The 17206-nt window shown below is 44.0% G+C and overlaps 1 long non-coding RNA gene across 2 annotated transcripts; it reads left to right on the top strand.

The window, feature by feature from the left end:
* Positions 1–204: 204 nt before the first annotated feature.
* Positions 205–16512, top strand: LOC121092461. 2 transcript variants are annotated; one of them, XR_005829313.1, is made up of 4 exons: positions 205–363; positions 3457–3552; positions 14547–14620; positions 15430–16512. It is a non-coding gene; the product is annotated as an uncharacterized LOC121092461 (long non-coding RNA). The 2 variants fall into 2 exon arrangements; XR_005829312.1 differs by having other exon boundaries at positions 14547–16512.
* Positions 16513–17206: the final 694 nt, after the last annotated feature.

The raw sequence follows: 17206 nt of genomic DNA, 5'->3' as shown, positions 1-17206 counted from the left end.
TACCCCACACCGCTAGCCTGGCCAGGCCGGTCTTCCCTACCCCACAGCTCTCCCGGCCTGGCGGGACATGCGGGGAGCCAACCAGGTGCCCAGCCCTGCTGGGCTGAAGCGGCTCCCGCCAGGCTCAGCGCGCGGTGGCCCTGAGGGGCCCCAGCTGGGCGGCCGGTGGCCCCGCCCCGCCCCGCCCCCCCCCCTCCCGCCAGGTGTTGTGCGGAGGGCGGGAACAGCCCGCCGGGAAGGGCGAGAGGTGTCTCCGGCACACTTCTCTTCAAGGAGCCCTCAGGACTTGCTGATTTTTTCCCAGAAGTGGGGCGTTGCGTTGGGAAGGGAGACCCGGCAGCCTCAAGATTTGGAGGCAGAGCGGTAAGAGAGTCTCCTGATTTTGGTGTCTAAAACACAGATTCACAATTACGGCTGTGTTTTTTTAATATTTTTTCCTACTTATCGAGTGCGGTCGGAGGGAGGCCCCTGCTTTCGCAGGTGAGGTGCTTGGCACCGCAGAGTGGCCGTGTTCCGCGGTGGCGGTCTCGCACCCTGTGCTGCCGGCTGCCATGTCGGCTGCCATGTCGCCAGGGCCAGGGCACTGTCGCTTCCACAGTCCCAGTGCAACCCTGCCCTGAGCTTTGGGGTGTAAATACCTCTCCGGAGGCGTGGAGCTTACCCGGCTCCAGTAGCCATGGATTGTAGAGTTGAGGGCTGTGTTGTGTTTGTAGGAAAGATCAGACTGTAAACATTTTCACAGAGATAATGAATAATCCAGCAATGTCATGTCTGTGATCGCAGATTGATTAAAGGAATCTAGTAAGATAAACAGAGCTCCCCCTGAGTCACCAGCCAGCCTGGGGGCCTGGCATTATATACCCACCACCTGAGGCCAATGTAGTTCCAGGTGCCCTTTCCACACAAAAAAAACAAGTTTTACTTGATCGTCCACACTTACTAAGCAAGCGTTCCTGAAAAGCTCTCTAGTCTCTGCCAGTACTCAAGTTTATTTATATCCTGACAAACTTGTCCACCTTATCCTTAAAGATGCCCATCAGTGAAGGCTGCATTACTTACCAAGCAATATACTCCAGTTTTTTCCTAGCATGCCGTCCTTGCTGCTTATTAAGCCTATTATTTCTGATCATATGCATTATAGCACAAAGAGTTCAGTGGCATGTGTAGTGCATGAGCCTTGCTTTCTGTGTACCTCCATGTATTCAGTTTTGAACTTCATGCATGCTTCTTGAGTATTCCTTTCAATTAAGATTATTATCCTCTGAACAAGTGAAGTTCTTGCATTATTTATTTCAGATATTCAACTCCAACAGAATGTTAGGGAAACTTGCTGTTGAAGAAATATTTTTTTCTATTTTGCTTTAAGTAACTGAGTCACCTTGTGATCTTTTCATTGTGCTATGTTTCCCAAGCCAGTAAAATTCTATGCATAAATCAAGGGATAATGCTTTCCCTAGAAATCTTTTTTGTATCTGGTGTCTCTAGAGCTAAACAGGTATCATTAAGAAGTTACACAATGTTTACATTTCAGAATCCCCTTGTGCAAACCTGGGGTATCTTCTGTGCAACATTAACACACACACAGGGGTTTTCTGTTTAAAAAGTGATGGAGATCAAGACCACATTTGATATATCCTCAGAGGATGTGCTATATCAGACCAGCAGGTCAGCTAGAAAAGTGCGGTGTTTTCTTGCTTCTGTGTGGAAGCTATGCCATAGTATTCAGCAGAGCACAATTCTGCAGCCCAGTGAAACAACTGTTTCCCAGGAAGAGAATGCCATGGCCTCAGCCCCAAGCCTGGCACTGTTTTTGTAGTCTGGCAGTTGTATTTTCAGTATAAAAAACATAAGCAGTACCTGGACATCACCCTTGTGTTTGCTGTTACTCTTGGAAAACCTGTTTACCCATATACAGGGTTCAAATCAGTTTTGCAGGTGGCCTGGGGTTGTGACTTCCTGTTGTTTTTAGCATTGATGTACATGGGGCTTGCATAAGTGCTCCCTTCACCGAGACTGGAAGGACAGTCCTTAGCAGAGCCATTGACTTCAGTAAGGTCCAGGAGCAGCTATGGATCAAAAAGACATAAGCACGATCCAGTGCTTCAGCACTTAGAAGTAACTGTCAGTACCTTGCTGAATCAATATCCTAGTTTATTTTTAATGTTGAAATTCTGAAATATTTATAGTTCAGGACAGAAGGAAAGGAGTCTTTATGTAGTCTCAAACCAGCCCCTTCTAAATATTGTTCACTAATACAGAACTATGAAAGTTAGAAAATCAATCGTATGCAGCTCTGTGAAAGGCAGTATATTAAGTTGAATGCATTGGCTGTATGTACAAGCATAGGGTTTATTTTTGTGATGATTCCAGGTGAAGGGTTGAAAGTGCTACACACATCTACAAGTCCATGGCTGGTATATAATATATGCAAAGATGAGATTTCAGACTGTAGTACTCCTAGGTAGGATCTGGCAATATGTGTCTCCTGTTGCCCAAATGCCTTTTAACCTGAATGTATATATTGTGTGTACACCTTTCACTGCAATGAAATAATTGGAACTGGGGCTGGTAGAAAAAGAGACTCTGTGATGCTTAAATGTGCATCTACCAGGCCTCAGGCACTGGCCTTGAAACTTCTAGGACAGCTGGGCTGTTGTTGTGCCCAGGAGGGCTCCAGGATGTCACTGTGTAGCCACAGTCCATGTGTGCAGGATGCATTCCTGAAACGTGCAGTGGTCAGCAGTTGGACTGCTAGCAAAGATTCCTGTAGGTATCCATGTAATAGTGGGTTGATGTGCACAAGGCCTTGAGAAATACTATTTGAATACACTATTTGAATACAAAAATTTAATTTTGCAGCCTGAGCTCTTTCCTATTCTTACCGCACTAACGCTTCCAGAAAAGAGTTCTCAGTGGTGTGAATGCAAGACAAAGACAGGAAATACAGTTTCTTGTGTCTTAACCTGTTGGGACAGGCTCATGACTTCAGCAGGCCTGGAAGGAAAACTGGAGAAGGGAACTGACTCCCTGTTATTATTGGTAAGGGCTTTACAGGACAGAGTACCAAGAACTGCGCTGCTTTGTGCATGTGTGAGCAGATCCAGTAGATCTTTGCTTGCCTTCATTGGTAGAACAGCAGTTTCCACTAAAACCAATGGAACTAGCAAGAACTTAAAGGATTCAAAGTTGTCAAACGTGTTCCCTCATGCTCCCAGGCTTCTGCCTTTTACCCCATCCACCCTTGGGCTGAGCATGACAGAGGAACAGGACCTGCCAAATGGTCACATACACGGGGCTGACTTAGCGAGGAGGTGCAGCTTCTTTCACTCGCCTAGGTTTGTCCCTCTAAACAGCCACATGAAGAGTTATTGCACAGCTTTGTACATTTGCATAATGGAAAATTTTCTTCATGACAAAAATAATCACCCTAACTAGTGCACAAATGGTTCTTTTCAGGCTTGCAGCTGTGGCTCATTGGCAGCTGGCAGAGCTCTCATCAATGATTCGAGCACTGGAATACCTTCCCTGCATGCCCTTCTATTGCAAAGCCAGGTAAGTAACATATTAGCTGGCAAACAACACATAAGCACTTGCCCATAGTGAGTTTGGAACATTTTATTCCATTGGTTAAACGTCAATTCACGTATATTTATATGATACCACAAAATCCTCATGTTGCTTGTAGGGTTACATAAGGATGTATCAGATGCTGAGCTTGGTCTCATAAATTGTCTTCTTAGAGCTGTCAGATGTCAGGACAGTTTCATTACTGAGCCCAAAGGCATTCCAATCTAACAAATTAGCATATCATAAAGGTGTACCTATACAGATAAAACAGAAGAACTACTCCTCTCCTGTCCTTTATCATCTGTCAGAATTCCTGTGTTTTTAATCCTTTTTGACTTTTAATACCTTAATACGTTGGTAAAATGAAAACCTTAATATATAGGTAGCATGTTAAACAAAACATGGTCCTAATGGTGAAAACTGCAAAGATTGGTTTTTTTTCTCTTTATCTCAGAGACAACTGAGAGGAATTCAGCTGAATTATGTTGAGATAGCTTTTCTATTTTGGGGCATGCTTTGATGTGCTCTGTTAACATCAGGCAGCAATGTGAAGGCCTCCTTTTTTTCATTTTGTGACTCAGGTCATGTTTTTCTCCTTTCGGGTTTTGCAAAGGATTACTCAGGTTGCAAAGGATTTTGCTAGTTTTGTACTAAGGAGCAACACAGATGGGGCACAGAGATAATGGAGAAAAGCCAATATGAGCCATTTCTATTTGAAATTGAGGAAAAGCAAGCAGGAGTCAGCTAGGCAAGGCTCCAGACGGATGGTGTGACTGAAATGAAACTTCAGCTCTTCTCACATAGATAGCTTGCTGTATGCCCAGAACACTTTCAGACTCAGCCACTATGCACTGAGTAGATATAAGGTGAATAGCTAGTGGCAAAGTTTTACACTGTGTTTCATATTCAGATATACAGAAAGCAAGCCCAGGGCACAAGGGGGAAGTAGTGGTGCCTGAACCATCATGACTTTATAAACAACATGTTGCGGCTCATAAATTTGCCCCCTCCCAAAATCAGGGAGGTAGATCCAATCTCAGCTTGCCACTGGAGATCTGCATCAGACATACTTGCTAGCAGCCCAGGGGAGAAGGAAGCACACAGTTTGCCAGCACCCACTAGATGGCAAATGCCAAAAGAAGGCAAATTCAGACTGCTACCATCTGCTTATATTTGATCTGCACCTCACACTGGCCTGACACTGTGCTTGGGCGTGGCAATATCAGAGCAGCTGATGATGTGACTGAGCTGTCAGGACTGCTCATCCTTCTGGGATATTGGACCAGGGCTTCTCTACAGGCAGAGGATTTAAATACTAATGACACTAATTTTCCTAGGAATTGGCATGGGGTATTGGTATTTGCTAGTATTTGGCTGTACTTGGCTAGCTATCGTTTCAACAAATACTTAGAGAAAACTGTTTCTCCTATAGTTTATGTAAAGCAGGAAGGAGTAGCTTATAACAAAGGGTGGGTGAAAACTTAGCAGTTTTTACAATCCATCTGACTTGGAGCAACAGTCTGAAAATAAGAATCAAAGCTCCTCGAGTGAAGCTTGGCTTCTGTTTGGAGTTCACAGCAGTATTGAGTTGCAGGGTCTGGGAAAAAGATCCATAAAATAACTTAACTCTAACAATTCTGAATTTTGTCTCCCAAATTTTGTATCAAGCCCTAGCCTTTTATCAAGAAACTTCAGACTTTTAGGTGCTCAGATAGTGGATGAATCTATAATATGCATTGATTGATACCTAATAGTTTGAAGCAATATTCACAGAATATATTTATAATTGAAAATGGCTGGAAATATTGTAATTCAGCTCTTTTCTCTGCTCTGGGCTTTATTCTTATTACTGCCATTCTTGTCATTTGAAATGGCACGATTCGATTCAATGTAAGATGATCAGAGGGCTGGAGCCCCTCTGCTATGAAGACAGGCTGAGAGAGCTGGGGTTGTTCAGCCTGGAGAAGAGAAGGCTCCAGGGAGACCTCACTGCCGCCTTCCAGTACCTCAAGGGGAACTGCAAGAAAGCTGGAGAGAGGCCTTTTACAAGGGCATGGAGTGACAGGACAAGGGGTAATGGCCTTAAACTGGAAGAGGGTAGCTCTGTATTAGATGTAAGGAAGAAACTCCTCACTACGAGGGTGGTGAGGCATTGGCATAGGTTGCCCAGACAAGTTGTAGATGCCCCATCCCTGGAAGTGTTCAAGGCCAGGTCAGATGGGGCTTTGAGCAACCTGGTTTACTGGAAGGTGTCCCTGCCCATGGCAGGGGGGTTGGAACTAGATGATCTTTAAGGTCCCTTCCAACCCAAACCATTCTATGATAATCACAACTAAGAAGCCTTTTGAAGTATCATTTTATCATTTTCAGGTCACACATTTCCTTGTGATGGTCACTGCTTATGATTTCTAACATGTTATTCCTAGGACATTGTGCTGATAAAGTTGAATTAATGAAAGGATGTAGTTCTAAACTGATCTCTAATATGGTGAAAGAAACTGATAGCTACTACAGTATATGATCTGCGAGAGAGTTTTTCACTTTAAAATAATGTAGTAGTTACTAATCCTAATAGCATGGCTGTTGTGTTTTAGGGCAATTAAATATCCTTTTAGCATTAAAGATTTTGTTGTATTTTTGACCTAAGGCAAATATTTGATGTGAAAATTATCCAAGTACTTCACATAAGTTGATTCATTAGGGTATGGTTGTGTGTTAGAAATGTCTATCTTAATAATTTAAAATGTTTTGCACTCATTTGTGTGTCTGGAGGGAAAAATGCTATTTTATACTACTGGGCTAAAGCGTGAGAGCTATGATGCTCTTGGTTTTCCTCCAGGGTTTAATACCACTCAGGTTTAAATTCCTAGCTGGAGATGTGTTTCTTGCCATCAGTGTAAGTTAACCCAGAGCTCACCCCTGAGCTCTGCACACCCACTGCTGCGCTTGCCTCCAGACCATCCACCATGCAGCTGTGTGCTAGGTCTCATCAGCGGGCAGACCTGGGTGAAACTGCAGCGTTCTTTCTGCCTGGGTTACTTCTCAGCCAGGACTGAGAGCTGACCCAAGGCTGCAAGCAGCCACATGGGTGTGGGCACAGGTGGGCATGGAAGCAGAGGGAGAGACACTTTTGGAAATGGCAGTGTCTTAGCTTGGTGCAGGACAGGTCTTCACTTTCAGCTCAGGCTGCCCCGCTGCCAGGCTGTGCTCCCTCTAGAGCCCCTGGAGGAAGAGGGGCTTCCCCAGAGGCAGGCTTACCCTCACAGCTGGGCTTTGGTGCTCTGGCTTTCCCTTGGGAGGAGCACCTCTCTTAATGAGGCTACCCTACCAGTATTCTCAATTGTTCATTGTGTGGACATCTTGCCAGGGGTTTTCTCCTTCCATCCACAGTTACACAAATAGCTTCCTTCTCCAGGCACGATCCAACAGTGTGCTGTATCCAGCTGAAACGACAGGGGGAAATTCAGACACAATGCAATAAAGCAACTGGAATTTGTTTGTCATAAACCCCAAGGGCATGTTCTCATTAAAGCAATGAGTTGCATCCAGCAGTTATGTTCTTTCATGTTTGCACTACACCCCTCTAAACTGCCAGAGATTAGAGTCTGCTTTCAGTGTTGTCTGTGGGTCTCTGCTTGGTTTGACAAGGAGGAAACTTTTCAGCCAGAGCTTGGAACAAAGAGCATTCCTCCACAAAACAGCTATTAATCCTACCCTTGTGGGTGGCATACTAGCTTCATTCACTGACCAAAATTAGTTGTGTTCAGAGGAGGGCAAGAGGATGAGGAGAGGTGATCTTTCACCTGACAGCAAACAGCAGAGATGCTTTGCAGCAGCAGGCAAAGCCACCAGTAGGAGACATAGGAAACACCCCCCTGGGAGTCAACACCACTTCCCGTGGGGCCCTCAGGTAGCTGGTTAGTTTAGTGTTTCTTTTGCGCCATCATGCAAATACTTGACCAAGCCAATTCTTTTTTTAGCATATGAAAGAGACCTAGCACACAGTCCATGTTGGACTGTACTGTCTGCTGAGGGATTACACAGAACCAAAATTTCCAAGAAACATCAATAATCACAGCTGCTATCACAGCAATCTGGGTGCTACCAGCATTTAAGCATTCAGCTCCTCTTCTGCATAATTACCTCTAGAGCGTAGGAGTTACAAAAAAACACCATCTTTTTTAAGCATTCCTTGACTAAACTAATGTAGGAAGAACGTTGTGTTTTAATTATCCCATATCCCATGGGCATGAAAGTGATTATTCCTATAGGTCCTGCACAAATTCAAGCATCTGAAGCTCATATCTAATACTGCATCTATGTTTGCTGTCCTTTGGACACCCAAAGCTGAGCCTACACTGAGCATCAGATGCCTTTTGTGCACTGTGACTAAGCAATTACATCTGTTCTTGGCAGATACGTATGAATCCAGGATGCAAATGTAAAATGTTTTCATAAGTGCAACAAACTTGTAGTTTCGAGGGCAGTAAAATTCTCACTTGATCAATAGTCTTCACATGTGGTTAGATTAATTAATAGTATTTCAGAGTCAAACAAAACCACTGATGAAGGATTAGCAGACTGGTGCCATGCTAGGCAGCATGTCTGCACTCACTGTGCTTTTAGAAATGCTGATGATGTTTTGGAAATGTTTGTCTTCTTAGATGGAGCTTCTTAACACTGTGAATTTATAACCAGACTGGGAAGGGAAAAAGGGTGTTTGCTTTCTCCTCCCCACTGAACTGCCCCATTCCCTCCTTTTAGCATTGGCTGGTGCAGAAATGCTTGTTTAATCTTCACCTTTCTCACATTGGAGTAACTCCCTCGCTGATGTTTTGGACAGGTACATTGTCCATGGGCTAAGAGTAGGCTTCCTCTTGATGAGCAGAGAACTGGCTCTGAAGGCTTTTTCTCCAGGGAGTGAGTCTCCACTTTTTCTCAGCTAAACCCCTTGGCAGAAGACCCAGATATTTAGGGGGGGGCTTTCTCAAATCCTGATGAAATCTACTAGTAACTGGACCAAGTAGTTAGAAATAATATTTGTTACCAGGTTTGCAGTGATAAACTGGTAGAGAGGTTAAAAGTAATCCCAAAGAGGGATGGATTGGGTTAAGTGCTTGACCTAGACTGGGTAAATAACTCAAATTCCTGCAAACTTTAATGCTTTGCATTTAAAGACATAGACAGACAGATAGACAGACTGACACATACACATATTAATATATACACACAAGCATATTGCAAGTATACTGCCTCTGCCTTGTTAAGAGTGTAGGACCCTGTAGCAAGGACTCTCTCCATGTGTTCACACAGACCTAGTACAGGAAGCTGAGAAGTCAGCTGAGACCTCTGGAGTCTCACAGCAATGCAAATGTCAAACATAAACCATTGCTTAACCAACATTTTCACTTCTAAGGGTGACATGTCAGCATGTTCCTTCTTTATGACTCAAGTAGACAGGTCCTTAAAACTGTTGATCTTAAAGGAGAGGGAAGTATTAGATATGGACAGGATTACAACACTGGAAGCAAACACTTGCCCTTGTGAATGCTTATGAACTATATTTAGAATTTGAATCCAAGCATAATTAAACAGTGCTAATGAGACAGAGGGACTTATCTTCATTTGGTGTATAATTGGTATCACTGATTTTCTCATTCATTTTTTCCTAGTTTTAAAGCGTTCTTGTTCCAGTGAGATTTGATGGTAAAAGTTACCCTGCAGAGAGAAAGTATATGGCCTGGAGCTTAAATTCAGCTGGAAGCCTTTTAAGGGCTGCAGCTTTCTTGATAGCATCAATATCTGACAGAAAAGACACCTGTGGATGTGTGGCCAACAGTCAAGCAAGGCACTCTTTGCAGTGTACTCTTGAAAAAAATGCCATTTCATACAGTATTACAAAGATCATAACGGGAAAGAAAAGCTTGCCCCTTACTTCCAGTGAGGGAAACAAAACACAGCAGGAGTTTTAATCGTAGTAGGTGTATAATCCACCACTATGAACTAAGTTTGAGTTCCTTCCCAAAGTATGCTCTCCAACTCATCCAGGAACGTGAAGCTTGCACAGGAACTCTTGGTGACATTTTGTGGTGGGCATACTGTGGCAGGTCAGGGTGGAAGATGGTAATCATCTTGCCCGGCCTTCAAAGCTCTGAGGCCATCACCAGAGCAGCAGCCTCTCTTATAGCTCTGCTCCAATAGCTGATTTTAATGGCTGAGCAAAGGACAACAGCTTCCTGCAGCAGCAGGGGCTGGACATTCTTTTGGACCCAGTCAAAGCCAGTAGAGAAGTGGGTGCAATAGGCAAAGTCGAGTTCACCCATTTTGTTTTTCAGTTTGTCTTTGGTTGGACTCAGGCTCCTTTTATTAGGTACTACTGCCTCAAATGGATTTTTGGAGGTCTTAGTCCAGATCTGTTGCTGCAAACTGCAGCAAAATCAGCTGTTTCCTAAGAGGCAGCACAGTGACAGACTGTACATTTCAGTGCTGCCATGTGTGCCAAGGTGCTTGAGCTCACTGGCTGACAAGGGCGCTCAGAAGCATCATTCACTTAAGACTTCGCTGTTCACACTTAAGACTTCACATCCTAGTGGGAGTGCTTGCAGCCAGCTGGAATCTGTTCTCAGTGACTGCCCATAGAATAGATTCCCCAAACCCTCCTCCCTCCAAAGTGTCCATTGCTAACTAAATGGCCATCCACCCACTGAGCCAAACCAGTTCAAAGAGGAGCACCAGTTCAAAGTGTCTGTGAGCAGGCTCTGCTGGGTATGAAGAGGGTAGAGTGAGATGAATCCCACAAAACAGCAAATGTTTTTCATCTTGCTCCAGTAATTCAGCACAGGCTTATTCTTTGGGTTGCCCTTTTCTGGAAGGCGATTTGAACACTTCCCTGCTAAGACTGTTTTGCACATTAATCTGAGACATAGGAATTATTACAAGCATTTGATCTAAACTTCCTTTTGCTCAGTTTTACTGGACCACTCCAGCTATACCACTTGCAGTAAATACCCCTCCCTCTTTTTGAGGCTGCCTCTTTCAACTGCTTAGGGGTTTCTTGCTGTTCTAGGAGGTGAAACACGCGGCTGTGCTTCCCCTTCATCACTGCCTAGCTGAGCTATTCAGTCAGCCCACTGGCTACTCATTCATAGTCAATAATACTGGTTTTAACTTTCCAGGGGAACAGATCATTTTAGAAGTTGTTCCACACCCCCAAAAATATCTTCATCTGCTTATATATTTCACAGAATGACATGTGTGCTTATGCTGCTTTTCCACATTGATAGTCCAAGTGTTCAAAGCACTTAACACTGCCTTGTGGTTAAACAGCAACGAGAAATACCATTGGTAACCAGAGGGACTGAGAGCAGCAGCGATTACAGCTGCTCCACTTGTGAGCAGTCCAGAGCCACAACCACTTGTCCCGTGAGTCCAGCTGAAAAGATGCCCTTTTTCAAAAGCAAGGTTTCCTTCTGAGCTGTGAAACAGAGGTCCTGACTGGCTACAGCCATGAAAAATCCCACAGCTCTCAAAATACCAGTGACTGAAGTCTTGTCAGATTTGAAAAGTCTGTCATCACTGCCTTCTGATATCTCAAACATGATTTTCAATTACATTCCTTTCTAACCATCTTAGTTTATCTGCTGGGGATCCCACTGTCAGGATTAAACAGATGTTTTATTTCCTGCCAAAGGTGGGTGAAATAATAATCAGCAGCTCTGCCTCACTGGCTGCACGAGGTCTGGAAAGGCGCCATATGCCCAGCACTCAGAGACTGCTGCAGGCAAAAGGCTGAGGGCATTATTTGTTATTTGCCTAATTTAAATACTGTCTATCTTTCAGAAAGCACATTTCTAGTCTTTATATGGAAATGCATATAAGACTTACCAAAATACCCTCCTCTAGTGATGTGCACCTGTTGTTTAAACAGCCAATGTCCCCCCTTGCATAGCACAGGGGGCTAGGAGCAAAGACCTTGCACTTGAAACTGCACTGGGCTCATGAGCTGTTCTCAGCATCACAATCAGTCATAAAGGTTATTCAGGTTCAGCCCCGTGTGCAGTAACAACAGTTTTCTACTACTCTTAATCCCTTTGAAGAGTTTTCCTTGAAGACAGTGTGGTGCCTCACCTTTAGCAAGCAAAAGATGTGAGTGTGAGTGAGCTGCTTGTTGCTAATCTGACTCTTGAAAACTGCTGCTGTGCCTTCACAGTGACGGGATGTGGTGCCTTGGGTGTCAGGTGCGGGGCAATGTCTGTGGGCACTCTTGCCCACCAGCTGACTCATGATCCGCCCCCCAGGTCAGACCTCATCTTCTGCAGAAGCTGCAGAGCTCTGACATGGAGCACAGGCTGCAGCTGAAGAGGGGCTGACCAGAGTGTGCAGAGTACACCAGGCAGTTGATGTGGGTGCTGACTTCTGCTTCTTTCTTGGGACGTCCAAGAAGAAGTAGTTCAAAAAGCACGGGAACTTGCCATGGGAGGATGGCAAATGAGTCCTAGGCAAGAGGTGACAGTAGGACCTCTCTGCTCAGTGGAGTAGCCAAGCAGAGTGCCAAATGCAGTGATTAGTAAGGGGAAAGCCATCTGGCTTCTGTCCTTTAACAGCTCTCCTTCAGCATCTCTCTCCCTATACACCACAAGAAATTTCGCTGTGTTTTTAACAACTCTTTCTGAATGATACTGCAAGACCACGTCTAGAAACTACATGGGGAATAAGGTGAAGAGAGAAAAGGGAGGGAAGATGATACAGGTCACATACACCCTCAGGCCCTATTCTGAAGTGTTACTTCTACAGCATGGGATATGGCAGCAGCTGTCAAGGCAGCAAGTCCTTTAAAGAATGTAATATACTTTAGTAATGTACTTAGTGAGAGATGGTGGTGAGCTGTTGAAGGCAGAAGTTTGTGGGCTGACAGGTAGGCATTGCGAGGGCAGGATTCAAGGCTGAAGCAAGTAGTTCTGCAAGTTGGTGAGACTCTGGAGCAGACTGTGCTTATACTGAACCCCATCAATGTGAATCTGCCAAGTAAAGATGCGTGAGCATGCCTCCATATGAGTGACGTATGGCAGTTTCCAAGGAGCGTTTGAAAAATATTTGGTTCAGTTCCTCAGAGTTCTCGATATTTCACCCCAAATTCCTCACAGTCTTCCTACTCCTTTATGATGCGTACTTTTAGGCTAAAAATATTCAGAAGCACAGTGCAATCCAGAAAAACCCTATTTTTGTTACAATTTTTTGCAGTAAAGCAGTCAAAAAGTGAGTTAGGAACAGTAAGTTCCTTTTCATTATTAAACAGTTACTACCCAGAAAGCAAGTATGGTTTTTTTGGCTTTTTTTGTCTTCTCTCTGAATAGGTGTTACTGGTAAGATGGGTAAGAAATCTGTTTCAAATAAAAATGTAACCTTGAAACAAAAGGTAATTGTTTTACAAATTCAGCCATTTCCAGTGCCCAGCATGTTGTTTGGCAATACGCAGACTTCCTGTTGGTTTCTATTTTCTTAGCAGTTGCAGTCGCTCTCTAAAAGGGTTTTACCCAAGTACTGTTTATATGTACAAAACCATCTCCCATTGTCAGATTTCTGAGCTTTGGTAAAGTAGTGTCACTGCCTGGGACCACACTTGTTCTGTTCCCTGTTTCATGTGAACACAAACACCTGAGGGCATAAACAGTGTTGTGCAATAGCTTCTCATACCTGCTCTTACAGTTCTAGCTTTTAGCATTACAGCTGATAAAACTTGACTGATGCCTAGTAACTGTTAATACTGAGCTGCTGTTTATAAAAATTTCAACTTTTGTTTACAAGTTCTAATGTTTCTTAAGTTATACTATTTTTCTGAGTTAGCTTCTGTTCCCAGATTCTTTGTTTAGATTGTTTAAGCGCTGACTGATGGTAGGTGCCAACCCAAGCACATGGTACGTGCACAGCTCCAAGCCCTTGCAATGGGTTCTTAGAAATGCCAGGATGGGAGGTTTGAAATCTTCAGTTTGTTTTTAAAGACTGTTTTGAAGACTCTGAAAACAGATTTTCAGGGGAAATCAACTTGAAGGTTAAAGGTGAGATGGTAGCAAATGCTCACTGCCAAGTCTTAGCTACGGAACTGTCTCTATGCACTGTCTCTCTCCAGCGCAAAGAACTGGAAGCTAATTTCTGTTATACCAGGTGAGAACGTAGTGGTGTAGGCTGAAGATTTGTTATTTGTGATTGTTCTAATGGAGAAAAAACACTGAGATGAGCTGTTTGTTCATGAAAGCTTCCAGCAGAGGATGTTGACTGATAAGTTGCAAGGGCTGGGAAGAGATATCTTCAGGGAGCAGGATCCAGGCAGCACATCAGAAGGTCCAGACCAGTTGACCCTCAGTGAACCCCATTATATCCACTGTCCCTCATCAAACATAAAGCTTATAGCTCTGCAACGGTTTTGCTAATATTGTAATCTTACAGTGTGGTATTTTCTTACACAACTAGTAAGCCTATGTTGATTGTAGACTTTGCAGCTGGAGTTCATCACTCTTTTCCTTTTTTTAGCTCCTGTTGGAGTTTCATAGCTCACCTAAGCTGCAAGGGCCATGAACAAAGTATGTGAATATGCAACCACTTGCTGGCAGAGTAAACAGCTCTCAGACAAGTGGACTGTTATTAAAATGGGTTGTTTTGTTTGCAGAAGTGGCTCTCACGGTTGCCATGGGTTGCCCAAGGTGAGCCTGACCTCTGTGGTCTCTGAAGCTCTGTCTTGTGGGTGAGCTGAGCAATGCTGGCATACAGCTTTTAAGATGGATTAACTGTGAACCTCATACAGGAAACCGTTCAGAGAGATTAAAAACACTACATTGCACAACTAAGGATGAAACATACCTTTTGATCCCACAGGATGAGCGTTCCAAGGCTGAGAATATGATTAGTTGATAGGGCTATAGTCAGCTCGTCAGTGCAGAGTAATGTTTGCAGCCTCCTCTTACAGCAAAATTCTGCCTTTCCAGGTGCAAGGGCGAGCAGTGGAGAGCCAGGCGTGTGGCCAATGGACAGAGACAGGACTGCACCTTCCTGCCGTAAGGTAGCAAAACCATGCACCCCACCTAACCTTTCTGAGCCAAAGCAGGTCTCCACATGCCAGATCTGTTGCCTTTGAACTCTAAGTCTTAATGCAGTTATGCCAAGTATGTCATAGCACAAAACCAGCTCTTTGGTACTAACTTGCAACTGAAATAATGTGCAAAGGCTGTTCCTAAGAAACACCAGTCATCCACCCAAGTGAAATTCTGATTTGCTAGCTGCACCCTGGCAACATAATGTATTCACAAGGCCTAAGGATAAACACCAATTGAGGCTTCTGGAAAAGGATGTGTTTGTTCCTTGCTCAGCTTACTAACTCTCTAGCCACCATGTGTAAATCTCTTAGATACTCTACAAAATGGCAGATTGCTATGCTTTAACTTTCAGCAGGGCTGCAGGGCAGGACTGTTAGGAGATTCACCTGACTTAAATGAAGTTTTCTGTTTGATTGGGGTGCTGGGTTGTTTGATTTTGGTTTTTTTGAGATTGGTTCTTGCACCTTAAGTCTTTAACTTTAAAACTGTGCTGTGGTAGGTGCTGGCTCCCTGTTATACCACAGCTAAGAAAAGTTTCTACCACCGACGTTACAGGCAAATCAGTATGAAGATTTTTGCTTTCTGAGCTAAAGTTACTGCTAGAACTTGAAGCACAGTGCAAGACATAGTGGGCTGGGTTGCACAAATAAGTATTAAGCCACTGGCACTACCATGAAGAACGTACAGAGCATGACTACAAAGCAGGAGATAGTTATGAACTACAAACACAGATGAAGAAACAATTTTGCAGTCTGATTCTTGCCTACCATTGCAGGATTCAAATCTAAAATGAGACTGAATCTACGTGTCCAACTGATGAACCAAAGAATCTGAGCATGCTGCCAGTGGGGCCTCCATGGAAGGGAGCGATTGCAAGCAATTATTTGACTAGTGCAGCCAAAGCCTATGTATAATTGAGCAAGAAAGGGTGCCACAATCCAACATCACTTATTCTTATCCTGCTCCCTTCAATTTAATTCCATAATCAGCACTTGCATCACTGAGAAGTTGGAAGTATTACCCAGGCCTCTCCTTCAGCATGATGGTATCCTGAACAGGTCCCTGCCTGTAAGGATCTGCTTTCTTCAAAACAAACTTTCACTCTGCCCCGTGGTTAGCTTGGCTTGTCAGCAAACTGCCAGCAAAATTCTAGAATTTAGAAATAGCTTAAGCTCAGCCCATTTCAGCCTTCAAATCAGTTGGTTTAGTTATGTGCGATTCCTTAAAGTACTATCATTCAGCATCCAGCTGGCATCCATTTGACTACAGTTGCTGCTGGGTGGGGGCGGGAACCACCCACCCACCCTCATTGCTGAGCCTGATCCCGTAAATTCAGCAAGAACTATTGCACGCCATCTCGTGGCCCTGCACAGCCATTTCCAGGGAACAAATGCAGCTCCGATTGCGACTGGGTTTTGCTGGACAGGATTGATTTGAAAGATGGCTGTCAGGGGCTCAGAAACAGCCCCCTATATAACCCCATGAAAGCTCTGAAACATTCAACATTAACGCTTCGTCCACACTCCTACCTTGACCTTGCAGCCTGAGCAGCTGTTTCCAGGAGTGGCAGCAGAGCCTCGAGCTGCAAAATTCACCTCTTCAGCACTTGCTCACGGAGTTTCTCAAGCAGAGCTGTAGGGACGGCCCTGCACTCACAACCACTGAACACCACTGCCCCAGAGCAGCCTTGGGCAGAGCAGGAAATTACCTTACTTATTTTACAGTATGTCACACACATGTTAATGGTTCTTAATTATATGCAAGGCTGGAGATGTTCATGGTACTTGTCAGTACTTGTTAAAGAACTCCATGTGTCAATGTTTTAAATAAAGCTAATATGCCTATTCATAACTGTTCATTAACAGCTGAATATATGAAATTGAAACAAGGTTACATTGGCTGTCAGTCCCCTGGTGTATCTGAAGTCCTGATCCCCCCCCTTACTCTCTTTCCTGGGGGAAAAAGTCGTCATTAAGAGACCCTTGCCAGAAGTGATTAAGGTACAATTTCATTGAATCTAGTTGAAGGAGTTAAAAAACAGGGACAGAACGCAGTATGACTTCCAAGGTCCTTGCTTCTATTTTAAGTGGGAAGTTGTTGACTTCCCAATGTTTTTGACTTTTTGGCGGGGAGATTACAGCTTAAAATCTGCACCACTGAATCATCTCCAAATTTGAAGTCATGTTAACTTGAGCAGAATTACTCACGTGCCTTACTTCCACTGCTCTCAAACCTATGAAAAGGCTGGATCTATAGTCGGCAGCAAAAGACCTTACAATGGGTAACAGAAGTGCATGACTTCAGACTAAGCATCTTTCTTTATCTGCTAAAGACAACACCACAACACCTTCAAAAGTTTGCAGCTTGCTGTTGGAAAGCATGGCAACATGCCAACTAACTTCAGATGTTACTCCAAAGGACACTGTGCCATACAGTAAGAATAAAAAAAAACACTACTCAAGGATTTTAGTTCAAGGCATCTGATTATGATCAGCAGTTGCTCTAGATTTGGTATGTGACAAAACTATTTCTACTGTTCTTGGGTTAGAAAA

This window comes from Falco naumanni, chromosome 8 (assembly GCF_017639655.2).
Source record: "Falco naumanni isolate bFalNau1 chromosome 8, bFalNau1.pat, whole genome shotgun sequence".
Lineage (NCBI taxonomy): Eukaryota > Metazoa > Chordata > Aves > Falconiformes > Falconidae > Falco > Falco naumanni.
Note: the sequence above shows the minus strand (reverse complement) of the source record. Positions and strands in the feature narration are given on the sequence as shown.